Source organism: Pelophylax lessonae (assembly GCF_965119305.1).
Source record: "Pelophylax lessonae genome assembly, chromosome: 2".
NCBI classification, from domain to species: Eukaryota; Metazoa; Chordata; class Amphibia; order Anura; family Ranidae; genus Pelophylax; species Pelophylax lessonae.
The window spans coordinates 704,497,938-704,518,237 of NC_138769.1; the positions used below are offsets into that span (position 1 = coordinate 704,497,938).

A 20,300-nucleotide genomic window follows, 5' to 3' on the forward strand; every position below is an offset into this window, starting at 1 on the left:
GTTTGAAGGAATTTGGAGGCCCCAAGCAAAATGGACATGGAAGCCCCCCCCACACACACGCAAAGCCTACAGGAACCACAGCATAGCCATACAGTTTAAGTTCACCCACACTTTATATGAATAAAAAATGAGTACAGTGCACGGAAAAATGGAGTGACAGACTGTCAGTGTGATCATACCTGTCGCTGGCCTGGTCCGGTCCACGTGTGTGAGGAAGATGTGATGTGATGTGATAACTTTTGGTGTGTCTCTCTCTGGCGAAGGTTGCGGGCCTGGTGGGGTGGCGCCACTCCCGCGCGTGCTTTAGGCCGCCTAGGCTGGGGCGGGGCTGGTGCGCACTGCGCAGATGCACGCCGCTGCCGTGCACTCTACCCCTAGCGAGCCTGCGCCACGTGACGTCATGCCGCTCCTCCGCTGTGCGCCCGCCCGCCGGCCTGTCACAGGCCGCCTGTGTGTGAGGCCGGCCTGTGTGTGTGAGGCGCGGCGTGCGGCTGCGGCGTTTGTGTTTTGGGTTTTTGGGATAACGTCAGTCTGTGTCTAGGGTCTTGGGGCCCCAGGCCAGCTCGGGGCCCCAAGCAATTGCTTGTTTTGCCTGCCTTGACGTGACGGGCCTGGCCAGGATGGCCTTGTATGTTGTGGTTAGTGTTTTGAATTTTATATGGTGGGATAGAGGAAGCCAGTAAAGGGATTGGCAGAGATGGGCAGCAGTCATGGATTGATTAGTAAGGTGTATGAGTCTGGCAGCAGCATTCATAATAGACTATAGGGGGATAGCCTGTGTAAAGTTACTCCATTGAGGAGAAAGTTGCATTAATTAAGGCGGGAAATAACCAAGGAGTGAAAAAGTAGTTTTGTGGTGTCGTTAGTCAGAATGGGGGCGAATTCTGGAAATGTTGTGGAGGGTAAGGCAGCATGGTTTAGCCAGTAATTGTATGTAGGGGTGGAAGAGAGTCCAGGATTACACTCAGCACCCTGGAATGTGTGGAGGGACCAATGGTTGTGCCATTTATCTTACATAGTTACATAGTTAGTCAGGTTGAAAAAAGACATCCGGTTCAACCAAAAAAAAAAAAAAAACAGTATTGAAAACCCAACCATACAATCCCGTATACACAATCCTCTACCCACTGTTGATCCAGAGGAAGGCAAACATAAACCCCAGCAAAGCATGATCCAATTTGCTACAGCAGGGGAAAAAAAATTCCTTCCTGATCGGATAATCCCTGGATCAACTTTACCTAGAAAAAAATTATATTACCCATTTATATTATGTACACCTAGGATAGAATCCATGCCTTTTTTTAAAGCAATCTACTGAGCTAGCCAGAACCACCTCTGGAGGGAGTCTATTCCACATTTTCACAGCTCTTACGGTGAAGAAACCTTTCCGTATTTGGAGACGAAATCTGTTTTCTTCTAGATGTAAAGAGTGCCCCCTTGTCCTCTGTGTTGACCTTAAAGTGAACAACTCAACACCAAGTTCACTATATGGACCCCTTATGTATTTATACATGTTGATCATATCCCCCCTTAATCTCCTCTTCTCAAGAGAGAATAAATTCAGTTCCTCTAATCTTTTCTCATAGCTGAGGTCCTCCATGCCTCTTATCAGTTTGGTTGCCCTTCTCTGCACTTTCTCCAGTTCCCCGATATCCTTTTTAAGAACTGGTGCCCAAAACTGAACTGCATATTCCAGATGAGTTCTTACTAATGATTTGTACAGGGGCAAAATGATATCTCTCTCTCTGGAGTCCATGCCTCTGTTAATACAAGAAAGGACTTTGCTTGCTTTGGAAACAGCAGCTTGGCATTGCATGCTATTATTAAGCTTATGATCTACCAGAACACCCAGATCCTTCTCCGCTATGGATTCCTCCAGTTCTACTCCACCTAGTATGTATGATGCATGCATATTCTTAGGCCCCAAGTGCATAACTTTAAACCTTAAACCTCATTTGCCACATAGTTGCCCAATGAAACAGTGCATTGAGGTTGGCTTGTAAATTGGAGACATCCTGTAAGGAAGTTATTCCACTGCAAAGCTTGGTGTCATCTGCAAAGACTGAAATGCTACTTGTAATCCCAGACCCTATATTGTTTATAAAGATATTAAAAAGTAAGGGTCCCAACACTGAACCTTGGGGTAAACCACTGATAACTTTAGACCATTCAGAGTAAGAATCATTAACCACTACTCTCTGAATTCTATCTTTTAGCCAATTTTCTATCCAATTACAAATTGATCTTTCCAAGCCAGTAGACTTTACCTGACACATTAACCGTGTGTGGGGAACTGTGTTGAATGCTTTTGCAAAATCCAAGTATACTACGTCCACAGCCAACTCTCTGTCCAAGGTTTTCCCAAGTTGTCCTTGTTTGACAAATTCTGTCTCTCATGAATCCATGCTGTATGTTGCTTAAAATATTTTTTTCCAGCAAGAACTCATCTATGTGGTCTTTTATTAAACTCTCCAATATCTTCCCGACTATAGAAGTTAAACTAACAGGTCTATAGTTACTTGGCAAAGACTTTGATCCCTTTTAAAATATAGGCACCACATTGGCCCTACGCCAATCCCGTGGTACTATTCCAGTCCTTAACGAGTCCCTAAAAATTTGAAACAAAGGCTTAGAAATTACAGCGCTCAATTCTTTTAGGATGCGTGGGTGGATGCCATCTGGTCCAGGCGCTTTATCCACCCTTATTCTGTCTAAATATTTCTGGACCATATCAATCTTCAGCCATTGTGGATCATTTGGCGCTGTGTCAATACCGTCCTCATTATGGTCATGAGCTCCCCCATGCTCCTTTGTATACACAGAGCTGAAGAAAGTATTTAATAAATTTGCCTTCTCTTTGCCCCCAGTCACCCACTCCTGATTATTTTGTAAAGGGCCTACATGCTCAGACCTAACCTTTTTACTGTTAATAAATTTGAAGACTTTTTGTGGGTTTGTCCTACTATCCTTTGCAATCTGTCGTTCAATTTTGAATTTTTGCGTCCCTGATTTCCTTTTTACATATTCTGTTATATTCTTTGTAACAATTAAACAATGATAGTGTTCCTTCATTTTTATATTTTTAAAAAGCTCTTTTCTTTTTTATCTTGATGGTACATTAATGGGGAGGGGACTGGGGAGGAAGAAATATTACAAACTCAGTTTTAGAAAGATTGAGTTTTAGAAAGTGGTGTGACAGTGGTAATCTACTGTTGGGAGTGGGAGCAAGGGAAACTAGGTCACTGTTGGGATGGGGACCAAGGAAAGCTAGGTCATTGTTGAGAGAGGGAGCAGGGAAGCTTGGTCACTGTTAGGAGAGGAAGCAGTGAAGCTGAGTATTTGAGAGGGGGGACAGGGGAAGTTGAGTTACTGTTGAGAGGGGGGATGGGCAGGAGAGCTGAGTCACTGTTGGGAGAGGGGGGAGAAGCCGAGTCACTGGTGGGAGAGAAAGCAAGGGAATCGGGATTGGGAGGGGGAGCAGGGGAAGCTGGGTCATTGTTGGGAGAGGAAGCAGTGAAGCTGGTTATTTGAGAGGGGGGCCAGGGGAAGTTGAGTTACTGTTGAGAGGGGCGGGGGGGCAGGAGAGCTGAGTCACTGTTGAGAGAGGGGGGAGAAACTGAGTCACTGTTGGGAGAGGAAGCAAGGGAATCTGGATTGGGAGGGGGAGCAGGGGAAGCTGGGTCACTGTTGTGAGAGGAAAAGGAGAGCTGAGTCACTGTTCGGAGGGGGGAGGGAGGAAGCTGAGTCACTGTCGGGGAAGGAAGCAAGAGAATCTGGACCACTGTTGGGAGAAGGAGCAGGTGAAGCTTACTCACTATTGGGGAGCAGTGCTGCTAAGGGAACAGGGAAAGCTGAGTCACTATTCAGAGGTAGTAAGACTTCACTTCTCCATCGGACTGGGTCAGATTGAGCTGATTCTCTCATAAAATACTTTGGAATTTGTGCTGTGATCTTTGAAGGTGAATTACATCACAGTACCTGCAGCTGTAGAGATGACTGAGAACCTATTTCAAAGCTCACTTCTCACTTATTCTGAATATGCAAACAGTTGAATATCCATAGCCAGAGCACAGGCTCAATTTAGGAGAGAGCGGGACTTTGCATACAATATGCGTTATGCTTTATTTGTAATGCACTCACATTACGGATCTGAATGTTAAATGATAAAAGGGTGACAAATCCCAGAAAAAAGAAGACGAAAACCATAACATGGGGGGAGAGCCCTGCCCGAGCTTCCACAGTGCTCACAGTTTATATTATTAAATGATAAGAATATTGTGTTACATCTGTGGAATGTCACCTGTCCCTGTTCTCAGGGTTTTGTCACAGTGGCGGTAAAGACCTGTGTGACAGGATTCGGTTTCTTTGTGGATTTACCCAACATTTTAGGTGGTTTCCAGCAGGAGTTAAAACTATGAGAGATAAAAAGGCCATTTAGGAATCAAATTGCCTCTGCCTTCCAAAAAACTGATAAGGAGAAAATGCTGGAAACTTTCAGACTAATCTAGTAAAGCAGTGCAAGGGGTCAGAGCGTTGTACAAAGTGCAGCATCCGATCATCATTCAGCCTGATATAGTCAGTTCAGTGGAAATAGAAGAATAGAGTAGAATAGTAGAATATGGATGTTGATATGTTTGGTTTGAGTTGCAGGTTGGCAATAAGCATCTTCAGAAGGAGATCGGCACTGGATCAAATGGAAGGGTTTAATCTAAATGGGCTTTCCATTTTCAACAGGAAAGAAGGAAGCCCCAGCACTGGAACCCCGATGTAGGTCGGTGGAGGGTCTCTGCTCATTATAGTAAGGTTCAACAAAAATGGCCAAGTAGTTGCACATGAGGCAACCAGCCTCAAGCTGCTCTCTCCAGCTTGGTTCCAAGCACACAAATGGTGCTTTTCAACTGCATGGAACCGAATGGTTTGGCTCGCTTTTGTGCTTTTCCACTGCTGGTACCTCATGGTACGGTGTAGGAACGGTTCGGTACGGTACGGCGGCGCTTTTCCACTGCATGGAACCGAACGGTACGGCTCTCAAAAACAGTACCACCCCGATTGTGGTTCCAAGAGGTACCATACCCTGTACCATATCCCACAATCCTTTGCATGCAGTCACTACTAGCCACTGATTGGTCAGAGAATCGCTGTTATCCCACCCACATCCCACCCACTTAACTTTAGTACTACTTTAGTGGAAAAGCAAACCATACCGTACCGTACCGAACCGCTCCAACGCCGTACCATGCGGTAACAGCAGTGAAAAAGCAAACCGGGCCAAGAAGGGCCAAGCAGGGCTGAGTAGAGCTGAGCCGGTACTTGCAGTGGAAAAGTGCCAAAATATGCTCCACATTAGAGGCAAGATTTGAGGGTTCTTGTTAAAAGTGAATGAAGACGTGGGAGCTTCTGCTCACCAACAGAAGATAACATAAATGCAAACCTAATCACTAAAATCTCATATAAGCCTTAACATGTGAATATAATTTCAAAACCTGTTACATGGTGATGTTGCCATGAAGATCATGATTTAGAGACTTCCTGTCATGGGATAACAACTGTCTTCCAATTCTTGCGTTGTCACCCAATCACGTGCACCTCCGATAGACTCATGCCAACACACATGGTCCATCATTGTCACCATCAAAAATCCAGTCCAGAACAAAGACAAGTAGCCGAAGCTTGGACGACCGTGGACGGAGGAGGGGTGCCCTATCCAACCTCACAGCTAGCCTTAGATAACTCCTAAGAAGATGGGATGGGAAGTTGGATAGGGGTGCCATATCCAACCTCACAGCTAGCCTTAGATAACTCCTAAGAAGATGGGATGGGAAGTTGGATAGGGGTGCCATATCCAACCTCACAGCTATCCTTAGATAACTCCTAAGAAGATGGGATGGGAAGTTGGATAGGGGTGCCATATCCAACCTCACAGCTAGCCTTAGATAACTCCTAAGAAGATAATGTACTTGTCCCAATATTAAAAATGAAAGTGAAGCTTATTCTTTTTCTGAAATTTTATTGAAATTTTTCCAATATATTAAGAAATATAGGGAAAAAATTGTATAAAAACAAGAGTAGCCATAGAATATCAGTACATCTTGTGCGAAGAATGCTCCCCAAATACGAAGCGATAGTGGCAGCAGCCTTATACTATAAACAAACATGAATAAAGCAAGACTTGCAGAGCATCAATTTATAAGAGCAAGTTGAACGTCTAAGGCATAGAGGTCCCTTGGTTCGCAAAAAGTGTCAAGAAGTCAACGCTCGGGCAATCAAAACATTATCATACACTCCATGCCGCTGGTGGCCTAATGTCTCTGTGATCTAACTGGCAGATATGAGCAGAAGGCCTGGCGTAAAAAAAAAAAACCCAAAAAATATTTAACAGCCACAGCCTTCACTGCCAGAGCCTACGGGAGCTCAACAAAATAGAAAGAAAGCACAGAGACAAGAAACAAAGAAGAAAGAAAAAGATAAAAGGAAGGGAAGGGGATTGGAAAAGGAGGGAATTGGGGACAAAGTGATGCTTCTTCTTTAAAAAAAATACCATTCTGGACTTGTATACGTGGAGTGGTGCTTCTTTTTCTTATGCTATATGTACGAGGTGTGACGATTTAATTACCAGGAATGCCCACGATGTAGCACTATGGTGGTGAGTCAAACAGCCATTCGCAATGTCTTCTGACATGTTCTTGATTGCACTCGCCTGGGTCGCAGACCAGCTGACTCAGTCTTTATGGAGTAGTAGAAGAAACAACACGTGTGTGCATTGCGCTGTTGGTCGAAAATGAGTGACAGGAATCTGAAGCAGCGAATTAACATCAAATTTTGTGTGAAAATTGGCAAAGGTGTGAGTGAATCTTTGTTACAACAGGCTTATGGTGGACATTCCATGGTGAATCAAGTGTTTTTGAGTGGCATAGGCAGTTTAAGGAGGGGTAGGATGATGTCCACGATGACGCAAGAAGTGAGCAGTCAAAAACGCAAAGAACGGATGCAAATGTGGACAAAGTGCGAACTCTCGTGCACTGTATTACGCTCATGCCGGTGTGTTTTTTTGATCATAGGGGATAGTTCACTATGCATAGAACCTGGTACAACAGTAAGCCATCAGTGTTACCTGGAAAATCTAAAAAGGTTACGGGAATAAGTTCAGAAGAGAAGGCCAGAACTCTGTCCAGACAAGTGGATTCTCCCCCACGACAATGCTCCTGTTTTTGTTTACAGTCTATTCTGGGAATAAAATTGGCACACCTCGTACTTTTCCCTATGGATCGCCTACAGAAGTCCTTGGACAAAATACAACCAATTGACTCCAATATATCTTTTAAAACATTTCAAGGAGCCCAAAACTCCTTACTATTGGAAGAATTATTGGGATATTGAAGGCAGAGAGAGATAAAAATAGGGAAAGAAAAGACAGATGGTGATAGATAGATAGATAGATAGATAGATAGATAGATAGATAGATAGATAGATAGATAGATAGATAGATAGATAGATAGATAGATAGATAGATAGATAGATAGATAGATAGATAGATAGATAGATAGACAACTGATAGGCTCCAGCTGTCATTTTTCTGGCAAAGTTTAGAAAATGAAAGGTCTGGATAGTTTCAGGATATTTCTGTTCTCTACAGTAATGCAGCCATTCTAAGCCAGTATTTCATAGAGCCCTATGGTTCTTCTAGAGGTTTTTAGGGGTTCCTTTAGCAATGGCTAATTGACCTACCATTGGATGGTGCCTCCATAATTTCAGAGTGAGTGCCACCATGGGCGTCCGCAGAACTTGTTTCGGGGGGGGGGGGGGCATAATTTTAAGGTCACCCATGCTCCACTCATTTTCAACAATGTCATGAAGGGGAGGGGTTTAGACATTATTCTTATTTTGAGTATTTATTTTTAAAGAGCAAATAGCAGCATTTATTTTTAAAGCATTTGTTAACCTAAAAAAAAAAAAAACTGATCCTGAAATAGTATAAATTACCAGGTGGGTGGTCCTGAAAATGGGGATTTAAGTGTGCCTATATTAGAAAGGTACAATGCAAAAAATGAAAGAAAAATACAGATAAAATCAGTTTATTGGAAAAATTCATACAATAAAACATATCAGTATTTGTTTCTTTATTCTTCAGTAATCATATGAATATAACAGTACATGTCTGGAATCCATCACATAATCGATCTATAAGTGGTTTATGTGATGGATTCCAGACATGTACTGTTATATTCATATGATTACTGAAGAAAAAAGAAACAAATACTGATATGTTTTATTGTATGAATTTTTCCAATAAACTGATTTTATCTGTATTTTTCTTTCATTTTTTGCATTGTACCTTTCTAATATAGGCACATTTAAATCCCCATTTCCAGGACCACCCACCTGGTAATTTATACTATTTCAAATTTACTACGGGGACGGTGCCAGTTGATCTTTATATCCTTACTCTCCATACATATTTTAGTAAATAATTGATCCTGTTCCATTAAAGCATGTTATACAGCACAGTGCTTTGCTGTGTAATTTGGCCCCTTCTATCACCTAAAATACCTGGCTGATCCTGCCTGGCTATGTCCTCCCCTCTGTAAACTGACCACGGTATATCATGGCTGCCCTGCCCTGACACCGCAGTCAGTTTACGTGCCTCTGTCATCCACAACTTACCTGTCCTCCTCTGTCCTCTCTCCCCCCTCCCTCCCTGCCTGTCTGCTCCTGTGTCAGTGCCCACCCCCCTCCTCTCCTGCTGCTGTAGCTTAATTTAAATTTTCATATCCTGTCTACAGTCTGTTTAATAATTCTGTGTGCCCCTGTGTCTGTGTTTTATAAAAATAAGCCACTCTTTACAAGTTACAAGTTCTTTACAAGTTTTCAGAGTGCCACTCGCCTCCTCTCCTCTTCCCATCCTCCTCCCCTTCTCCTCCCCTCCCAACTGACATCAGTGAGGAATCCTCGGCCCCGCCCACTGCAGGCAGCTGTCAGACGGGAAGAGGAGAGAACCCACGGGTCACGTGAATGGCGCTCGGCCCTCTGAAAACTGGTAAAGACCGGCTTATTTTTTAAAAACACAGACACACAGGCACACATGATTATTAAACAGACCAGACAGGATGGTATAAAGTGGCTTAACAACCACTTGAAAGGGGAAGTTGAGATTCCAGGGGGGGGGGGGCATTTTCCCCCCCTTGCCCCTACCTGCGGACGCCCATGAGTGCCACTTGACAGTGCCATCTGTCTGAACCCAGTGATCTTGGATGTCTGTAAGGGCGGTATTCTTCACAATAGCCACTAATGTACAGTAACAGGCATTTTTCACACTGACCTCTGATGAATTGGTTTTAGCAGAGGTTCCCTAGGACCTGAACATTTTTTTGAAGGTTCCTTGGGGTAAAAGGGTTGAAAAAGATTTCTCGACTGACTTGGATTTGATACGGATCCTTGACACGGATTATAATGATTACAGACAGTACATTGTACCATACTGCTTATGGGCTGCTGATAGCACAGGTGTCAACTGTTATTCAAACTTGTTTTTCCTGCAGTGGGAAGGTGAAAATCACTGCGTGGGTCTGTTTGCTCGTTTTAATGAGGATGATTTATGATGATTAATAGGATAACAATAAGATGAGTGTCTTTGAATGTAACGTTTCTTATTGTGTGTACTATTCTCATGGTTTAGCATGCCCTGAGGATTTTTCTGCAGGTTCAGTAGGAGGACACCTGTATGTGTGTACCTGCCTTTACCCATTGCATTTATCAATGCCTCCTCCCTGCATATTGCTGAGATCAGCACCTTCTCTAGTTTTATTGCTGTTTAGATTTCAGTGTAATAAACCCTGCCTGTTCTCTGCAGAAAATTAAAAAAAATCCTTATGGTAGATGTATTTTTCCCAGGATTAGTGAAGTTGATAAATTTTCTAGTGTATTTAAATCTGGTAGTGCATCTAACACTCCCCTTCCCCCCAGACTGACAATGCCACTGTCCAAAGGTGCCCCCTGTGCTCCTTCATCCAGAGTTGTCTCTCTCTAATACAGGAGGTGTGTTACTGGCCAGATCACCAGGTGAAATCAGAGGGTAAAAAGCCTAAAAAAGTTTTTCGGTTTTGGGTTCAATATTGCTTTTCATTTTATTCAGTAAAGTCTTCATAATAGTTCTGCAATAACCCACAGCATTCAGTCACAATTCACTTGGCTGAAGTTGGACCAGTACAAGATGGATTCCAATTGGTTGCTTTGAGTGACTTAACCACTTAAGCCCCGGAAGATTTTACCCCCTTCCTGACCAGGGTTTTTTTTTGCGATTTTTTTACTGCGTGACTTTAACGGACAATTGCGCGGTCGTGCGACGCTGTACCCAAACGAATTTCACATCCTTTTTTTCCCACAAACAGAGCTTTCTTTTGGTGGTATTTGATCACCTGTTCGTTTTTTTGATCATGCGCTATAAACAAAAAAAGAGCGTAATTTTTGCAAAAATAACAATATTTTTCACATTTTTTTATATGAAATTCCCCCCCAAAAAAATGTAAAAATCAAAATTTTTTAACATTTTCGGCCAATTTGTTTTATGCTACATATGTTTGGTAAAAAAAATCGCAAAAAGCGTATTTTGATTGGTTTGCGCAAAAGTTATCGCGTTTACTAACAAAGGGAAAGATTTTTGTCATTTTTGGTGTTTTTTTTTAAACGAGTAATGGCGGCGATCTGCGTTTTCTTTGCGGTACTGCGACATTGCGGCGGACAGATCGGACCCTTGACTGACATTTTTGACACTTTTGGGGGTACCAGTGACATTACTGCAGTAATCAGTGCTATACATATGCACTGTTACTGTAAAAATGACACTGGCAGGGAAGGGGTTAACTGTATTGGACAGGGAGGGGTTAAGTGTGTCCTAGGGGCGTGATTCTAACTGTAGTGGGACATGGCTACTGGTGTAAAAACAGAGATCAATGGTTCTACATAGTAGAACCCTCTGATCTGCATTTTTACACAGGGGAGAATGACAGGCGGCTTGTTTACATAAGCCGCTCTGCCTTTCTCCCGCTGTACCGACGATCGCCGTGTGACCGGCAGACATCGGGTCCGCCGGTCACACGCCCGCACTCCTCCCTGAACGAGCAGAGGCAGACGCGCGCCTCAGCGGGCGCGCTCTCGCCCGCTATTGGCTCAAATGCCAGTGACAGGCGAGTGACGTAGATCTACGTCACTCTGCCTGGCCGGGGCTGACTGCCGCAGTAAATATACTGTGCGCAGTCGGCAACCGATTAAGAGTTAGCACTTAAAATGTATTATATGTATGATACACACATTCACTTTTTATTCTTTTGCCTAGACACAGACCTTTAACCACTTGCCCACCACCCACCGCAGTTATACTATGGCAGGCTGGCTCTGCTGCGTGAACCGCCATACCAGGAACCTGGGAAGCCGATACACAGGGTCGGCGGCCGCGATCGCTCCCGGTAAACACACCAGACCGTTGTTCTCTCAGGAATCAATACAGAGCGCCTGTGTTCCTCCTATTTAGAATCACAGGTCTCTGTGTTGATTTCACAAGCCCATCCCCCATACAGTTAGAAAACACTCCCCTAGGCTCACACTTAACCCTTTGATCTCCCCTTGGGTTAACCCCTTCCCTGCCAGTGTCATTATTACAGTAACAGTGCATATTTTTAGCACTGATTACTGTAGTAATGTCACTGGCCCCCCAAAAGTGTCAAAAATGGCAGTTAGGGGTCTGATCTGTCCAACGCAATGCCGCAGTCCTGCTAAAAATCGCAGATCGCCGCCATTGCTAGTAAAAAAAAATAAAATAAATAAAAATGACATAAAACTTTCCCCTAGTTTGTATACCCGATAACTGCTGCGCAAACCAATCAAAATATCGCTTATTGGGATTTTTTTTACCAAAAATATGTAGCAGAATACAAATTGGCTTAAAATTATAAAAAAATTAGATTTTTAATTTTTATTTTTGGGAATGTTATATAGCAGAATGTGAAAATTATTGTTTTTTTTTTTTTTTCCAAATTGTCGCTATTTTTTTGTTTATAGCGCAATAAATAAAAATCTCACAGGTGATCAAATACCACCAAAAGAAATCTCTATTTGTGGGAAAAAAAACAGGACATCAATTTTATTTACGTACAGATTTGCACGACCGCGCAATTGTCCGTTAAAGGAACGCAGTGCCGAATCGCACAAAATGGCCTGGTCATTATAGGGGGCAAAACCTTCCGGTCCTTAAGTGGTTAAAGTAAGTACATAACTAAAATATGTACATAAGTACATAAGTAAAATAAGTACATAACTAAAACATAACTAAAAAAAAAAATAAGTAGATAACTTTTTCATCTTGGTCATGTAATTAAGATGCTGATTGCAATGTCTATAATCCTGATAGCCACTAGAGGGCACAGTGCATAAACCAAATAAAAAGTCCCATTCATTTAATTATCCGGCAAAATTTCAATAATGATTTTGATTACTTACTAAGTTCACGCTCATCCACCTTTAGGCACCTCTTCCTTAACTCCCTTGTATTATGAGCAGTAGTTCTTTTAATGTTTGGGTAATGTTACTGGCAATGAAAGCTGATTAATGACTCTGGTGATTTCCACATCGCCTGTATAGCTAAAATTGCTTTCATTTCTCTAGGTGTCACTGGTATCATGCCTCTATTGTCCTTGAATTGAATGCAGAAATATATAATTATCTCGTAGTGTGGGAGGGAACATGAACATTTCCCAACCACTCTGCTGATCACAGGCAGACCGGTATTTTATCTAACCTGGTCAGACATGGAAGGATCACGTTGTCTGACCCTTGCATAGGCTCACATATTATATGCACAATTTTTAAATCTGAACTCCCGGCACTTGCAAAATGTCCTACTTACCAAAAGATTGGTAATTCTGTCTGGCCAGTCGTGTGATCCAAGTGCCCCTAAAAGACGGTAAAGGGATGTCTATGCTGCCGGCTGTAGTTATAGTGCACCGGTGACCAGGTTATGGATGTTAACATGTTTAAGCATTCAGTTAAAGCACATTAAAACAAACTCTCACTGACCTTTGTAGCTATAGGCATTGTGGAGAAATGTATCTTTAAAGTTTGCAACAGAGCCATCTCATTTCATCACTGGGATTACACCAAAAGTCCCCAGGAAGTAAGGGGAATCATTAGGGATTTTAACTCTCCAGCATCCAGATCAGTGGTGGCTGGTGTATATGGGGCGCAGTGGTGCTGCCCCCCACCCTAACCATGCGTCCGGCCCCCTAATCCTGGCCCCAGATGCATAGAGTTCAATGGGGATTTTTTTTTTACCATGTGATTAGAGCCAGAGGCTCTCACAGTCTAAAAAAAAGGGTGGGCTCGGGGCGCAGAACACTTATTGGACAGTGGAGAAAACCCAGTTGTGAGACAATAGCGAATGAAAATTCGCTATTGTCACACGGATCCTCCTCCTGGCCAGTCAGGAAGCGGGTCATGAGACCTGTTTCCCGATTGGCCAAAAGGAGAGGCCATGCTATTGGCCAATGAGGAGGAGGAGGAGGGAGGAGACGCCAGGGAAGCCGCCGCCGTCGCTGCCAGGGGAAGCCACCGCCGGAGATGAAGCTGATGGGAGGCTTCTAATGTGGCCAGGCAGGAGTGTTCCAGGGCATCTTTAGCGCTTTATTGTAAGTGAGCCGGCGATGGGGGGGGGGGGGGGGGGTGGTGTTGTGCGAGCTGGTGTGGTCTGGGGGGGGGTATGGTGTGGTTCCCCTGCCCCGCCCCCCAGGCCCATGGAGCACCAGCCGCCACTGATACTACTGAAATTTCAGTTTTTGGTGGAGTGATTCTTTGAAGGTGATGCTCACCCATATAGATGGATGCTGGCAGATCACTAAAGATTCATTCACATTCATGGTTGCAGCACAACCCCATTTAGTTAGATGGGTCATGCTCAGTGGGCAATAGTGCCCACCAAACGTGACACTTAATTCCTGGTGCAGCCATAAAGCAGAGCACCACAGTCACAGCATGTGTACACACCCGGCGACTGCCTTTGCAGCTAAATTACTTTAAGAACAGTCCCTTCCTGACACTTTTACAGTAAAAATCTGTATTTTTTGGTAAAGACTTAGAAACCCCAAACAATATATATATATATATATATATATACAGTATCTCAAAAAAGTGAGTACACCCCTCACATTTTTGTAAATATTTTATTATATCTTTTCATGTGACAACACTGAAGAAATTACACTTTGCTACAATGTAAAGTAGTGAGTGTACAGCTTGTATAACAGTGTAAATTTGCTGTCCCCTCAAAATAACTCAACACACAGCCATTAATGTCTAAACCGCTGGCAACAAAAGTAAGTACACCCCTAAGTGAAAATGTCCAAATTGGGCCCAAAGTGTCTTGCATGGAGTTCACCAGAGCTTCGCAGGTCGCCACTGGAGTCTTCTTCCATTCCTCCATGACGACATCACGGAGCTGGTGGATGTTAGAGACCTTGCGCTCCTCCACCTTCCATTTGAGGATGCCCCACAGATGCTCAGTAGAGCTTAGGTCTGGAGACATGCTTGGCCAGTCCATCACCTTTACCCTCAGCTTCTTTAGCAAGGCAGTTACATAGTTACATAGTTAGTGAGGTTGAAAAAAGACATCAGTCCATCCAGTTCAACCTATGATGTGTGTGTGTGTTTGCTTTTAACCATACATTGTATACCCCTGTATGTTGTGGTCTCTAAGGTGCCCATCTAATAGTTTTTTGAAACTATCAATGCTTCCTGCTGATACGACTGCCTGTGGAAGAGAATTCCACATCCTTACTGCTCTTACAGTGAAGAACCCCTTACGCATTTTAAGGTTAAACCACCTTTCCTCTAGTTTTAGTGAGTGGCCACGTGTTTTATTGTATTCCCTTACTCTGAATAGTTTGTTCCTTATGCTAGGGTCGCCAGTACAGTATTTGTACATTGATATCATTTCCCCTCTCAATCGTCTCTTCTCCAGAGAGAATAAGTTCAGTGCTTGTAGTCTTTCCTCATAGCTGATGTCCTCCATTCCCCTAATTATTTTTGTTGCCCTTCTCTGGACTTTCTCCAGTTCCAGCACATCCTTCCTGAGGACCGGTGCCCAGAACTGGACAGCATACTCCAGATGTGGCCGGACCAGAGTCTTGTAGAGCGGGAGAATAATCTCTCTATTTCTGGAGTGAATCCCCTTTTTTATACATCCCAGTATTCTGTTGGCTTTGCTTGCAGCGGCTTGGCATTGCATGCCACTGCCAAGCCTGTTGTCTACCAGTACCCCCAAGTCTTTTTCCATCCTAGACTCACCCAGAGGTTCCCCCCCTAGTGAGTAGCTTGCTTTCTGGTTTCTGGCCCCCAAGTGCATTACTTTACATTTTTCAACATTAAACCTCATCTGCCATGTAGTTGCCCACCCCGTTATTTTGTTCAGGTCCGCTTGTAAGGTTTCCACATCCCGCATAGAAGATATTGGCAAGCCTAGTTTAGTATCATCCGCAAATACTGAGATTGTACTCGATATCCCCTCCTCTAGATCATTTATGAATAAATTAAACAGGATTGGTCCCAGGACCAGTTGTTGTCTTGGAGGGGTGTTTGGGGTCGTTATATTGAAATACTGCCCTGCTGCCCAGTCTCCGAAGGGAGGGGATCATGCTTTGCTTCAGTATGTCATAGAACATGTTGGCATTCGTGGTTCCCTCAATGAACTGTAGCTCTCCAGTGCCGACAGCACTCATGCAGCCTCAGACCATGACACTCCCACCACCATGCTTGGCTGTAGGCAAGACACACTTGTCTTTGTACTCCTCACCTGGTTACCGCCACACACGCTTGACACCATCTGAACCAAATACATTTATCTTGGTCTTATCAGACCACAGGACATGGTTCCATTAGTCTATGTCCTTAGTCTGCTTGTCTTCAGCAAACTTTTTGCAGGCTTTCTTGTGCATCATCTTTAGAAGAGGCTTCCTTCTGGGACAACAGCCATGCAGACCAGTTTGATGCAGTGTGTGGCGTATGGTCTAAGCACTGACAGGCTGACCCCCCACCCCTTCAACCTCTGCAGCAATGCTGGAAGCACTCATACAACTATTTCCCAAAGACAATCTCTGGATGTGACGCTGAGCACGTGCACTCAACTTCTTTGGTCGACCATGGCGAAAAAAAGTTTACATCCTCTGTACACTGGACGTGACATCATGACGTTGCTCCTGGTCTCCTAGATCACAGCAGTAATGAGAGACAATCTGATCTCTCCTCACCTCTCTGGCCAGCTGTGCGCACCACCGGATCATTTCCCAGGCTCACCGGTGAAAATGGTAAGCCCGAGAAACACCGACGGGAGGGGGGAACGACCTCACCTACTGCTTCTAAAAGCGATCCATCAGCTAATCAGCCACTCAGATCGCTTTTATCAGAAAGAGAATTTCCAGCTGAAAAAAAAAATACCCGATCATTTCCCAGGATCGCCGGTGAAAATGGTAAGCCTGGGAAACACAGACGGGAGGGGGGATGACCCCACCTGCTGCTTCTAAAAGCGATCCATCAGCTAATCAGCCACTCGGATCGCTTTTATCAGAAAGAGAATCTCCAGCTGAAAAAAAAAATAATTCTTGGATCATTTCCCAGGCTTGCCGGTGAAAAAGATAAGCCTGAAAAACACTGACGGGAGGAGGGACAACCCCTCCTGCTGCTTCTAAAAGTGATCCATCAGCTAATCAGCCACTCGGATTGCTTTTATCAGAAAGAGAATATCCAGCTGAAAAAAATAAACAAATACCAGGGTTATGGCTGACCCACTTCAAAGCTGTCACGCATATATAGGTATGGTGGTCTTGAGGTGCTAAGGGAGTGGTTGAGGGGTTGTAAAAATGTGACTCTACAGCGTGTTTTTACCAACCCACCAACAGCAATTGTTAACTTAAGCTGCAGAGACCTCTGGACGGATGTTGTACACATGCCACAATGTTTTACTTTGTGACACAGTAAAAAATATTCCCCCTGTTACGTTCAGTGGGCAGTACCACCACCAAACGCAACCCACTCAAATAAATGGGGACTTACTGTATTGGCGAGATAGAGGCTTGCGATTGCAGGGCAGTATTCCCATTCATAAAACCCATTCAACTGTCATAAAAAAACAGGCATTCAGGAGGTGATACCACCGCAGGTGTAAAGAAGACCTAATGCACTAAATTGCACGAAAAAAGTTGCATGTTCTTTTTTTTTTTGGAATCTATTGTACCACAGTGCATAATCCCATGTTTTGGTATGCTAAAACACACATGTGTGGGTGAGGCACAATGGGGTGCAATAAGAATGAAGAACACCACGTGTGTTGCGGTAAATCGTGTGTTCCTGCAGCGCAAAGGTGTGAACCAAGGACAAATGGCTTCTCATTTTGTTTTTCGGAGGCTGAATGCCTCTCTAAATGAGGACCATTCTGCTCTCACTGAAGAAGCGTATCCTGACGCCGCTCACATGACGGCCAGCACAGGCTGTCAGGAGCTGATTGGAAGCTTCCATGTGGATTTCGCATTATCCGTGTATTATTCAGAAGGCAGCATGCCTGAAATATAACAGGACATTATTAGCAGGATACAGAGCCTCATTCATAGCCAGGCTGCTCTTATCTAATGTGCCCTATCTGTGTCATCTGCTGAAAACTTTACAACCCACACGGCTGATAACTTTTCCTGCAGAAGCCGCCTGCTGTGATTGTTATCTCAGCTGAAAGAGCGAATGTCCGACAGAATTTCCTCTGCATCCCTGTTCTGGCTATTTTATAGATAGACAACTCCTATTCTCATATTGATTAGTGGTTCCAAATTAAAGTGGAGTTCTACTGTTCCTGAAGATGGAGCCTGACGTGGAAAGGAAGGCGATCTCTTACACCTCCAGCCTGGTACCCCTGATAATGTAAACAGGAGGCCTAGAGTGGCACGAGTGCCTAGAAGTTCAGATTGGGAAGTATCCATATTTGAGGTCTGTGCATACTTGGATGCAGGCTGGATCATGACGCAGGGCAGCAGGTGTTTGGCAGGCTGGCGGCTGGCAGACAGCAGGTGCTTGGCAGACAGGTGGGTGGAAGACAGCAGGTACTTGGCAGGCTGGCGGGTGGCAGACAGCAGGTACGCAGGGAAGCAGGTGTTTGGCAGGCTGGCGGGTGGCAGACAGCAGGTACGCAGGGAAGCAGGTGCTTGGCAGGCTGGCGGGTGGCAGACAACAGGTACTTGGCAAGCTGGCGGGTGGCAGACAGCAGGTACTTGGCAGGCAGGCTGGTCACAGGCAGCAGATGCTTAGCGGGCTGGCAGGTCACAGGCAGCAGACACTTGGCAGGAAGCAGACAGCAGATATAAGAATGACCGGTCACACAGCACGGTCAGGCAAGCCGGGTCAGTAACTAGCAGGCACGACAGGAACAGAGCAGAAGGCAGCAGAGTAGTCAGTTTCAGGCTGGAGTTGGCTACGGCAAACAGGCAGACAGAGGGATAAAGCAGAGACATGGTCGAAGAGCAAGCCAGGGGTCGGTTCAGGCAGAGTACAAGTGTGGTAAGACGGATCAGGATGGCATCAGAGTTTAAACACCGGGAACAGGTAGCAGGTAGCAGAACGCTGTAGACCATAAGGCAAGGTCCTAGTGCAGCAGGAGGCACAGAGGCCTAGAGTGGCATGAGTGCCAAAAAGTTCAGATGGTGAAGGCTGCAGATGTGAGGTCTGAGCGTACTTGGATGCAGGCTGAATCGTGACGCAGGGAAGCAGGTGCTTGGCAGGCTGGCGGGTGGCAGACAACAGATACTTGGCAGGCTGGCGGGTGGCAGACAGCAGGTACTTGGCAGGCAGGCTGGTCACAGGCAGCAGATGCTTAGCAGGCTGGCAGGTCACAGGCAGCAGACACTTGGCAGGAAGCAGACAGTAGATATAAAGATGACCGGTCACACAGCACGGTCAGGCAAGCCGGGTCGGTAACTAGCAGGCACGTCAGGAACAGAGCAGAAGGCAGCAGAGTAGTCAGATTCAGGCTAGAGTTGGCAACGGCAAACAGGCAGACAGAGGGATAAAACAGAGACGTGGTTGAAGAGCAAGCCAGGGGTCGGTTCAGGCAGAGTAATAGCGTGGTAAGACGGATCAGGACAGCAACAGAGTTTAAACACCAGGAACAGGTAGCAAAATGCTGTAGACCATAAGGCGAGGTCAGTACAGTAGTGCAGTAGAGGTGTTTATATAGCACACTTAGTGGTGGGCATGAATGCTGTTTGCAAGTCACGTGAACAGGAATTCTCTGTCCATAGGTTTGGCTAATAGGCTTTCTCCACTGGCTAACAGACATTCTCTGTCTGCACATAACTATGTGCCTGGGCTTATTTCTTCTTCCCTGACACCCACCCAAAAGTGGAACTTCCGCTTTAAGGACTCCTCACCCCCTGATTTTTTTTTTTTTTTGGGGGGGGGGGGGGGGGGAGTGGGTACCTAGATTTGACAGGTATCCCCGCTCCCACTTCCGCTCGAGCCGCCCCCCTCCCTCCCTCCCTGCAATCTTTTGGGACACGTCACAGGTCCCAGAAGATTGCCCAGCCATTCACAACGCGCAGCGCGACTTGCCCATGCACAGTGCTCACCCAGGCTGTGAAGCCGTAAGCTGTCACAGTCGGGTGCCCACACTAGAGATGCCGGCGCCACCGAGAGGAGAGGGAGAGAAGCGAGGCTTCGGCCACCGCATTGCTGGGTCGTGGGAAGGATGAGTGTGTGTTTATTAAAAGTCAGCAGCTACACTTTTTATAGCTACTGACTTTTAATAAACACAAAAACAGCTGGAACTTCGCTTTAATAATAACTACTGCAGTAGGGAACAGACACAAAAGATACACTCAGCATCTTTCCAAAATAACTGTTCTGCTTTATTTGACGCAATTGAAGGTTTTTATACACATGATTACGTAAGTATCACATTAATATTACCATTGTACTTTTATGGTAACAAGGGGCGTAACATAGGCAGGCTAATTCTAATCAGGACCCAAAGAAATGCAAACATGTAATGTAAACATTATACATCATACAATACAATAATATACAGAACTTACACATTTCCTTTAGTGCCCATTCACACTACTGCAACTTGTCAGGCGACTGGTCAGCCTGACAAGTCGCGGTCCATTGTGTGCTACGGGAACCGTTCTAAAAGGAGCGACACAAGTCGCTCCGACTTAGAAAGTAGTTCCTGTACTACTTCGGGGCGACATCGGAGCGACTTGCATTGACATTCATTATATGAA

General features: G+C 44.8%; 1 protein-coding gene across 1 annotated transcript in view; it reads right to left on the reverse strand.

Annotated features, from left to right (window-relative positions):
* LRRC32 (leucine rich repeat containing 32) overlaps positions 1–20,300 on the reverse strand; it is a 74,712-nt gene that overhangs the window by 46,020 nt on the left and 8,392 nt on the right. The gene's annotated exons all lie outside the window — the stretch shown is intronic.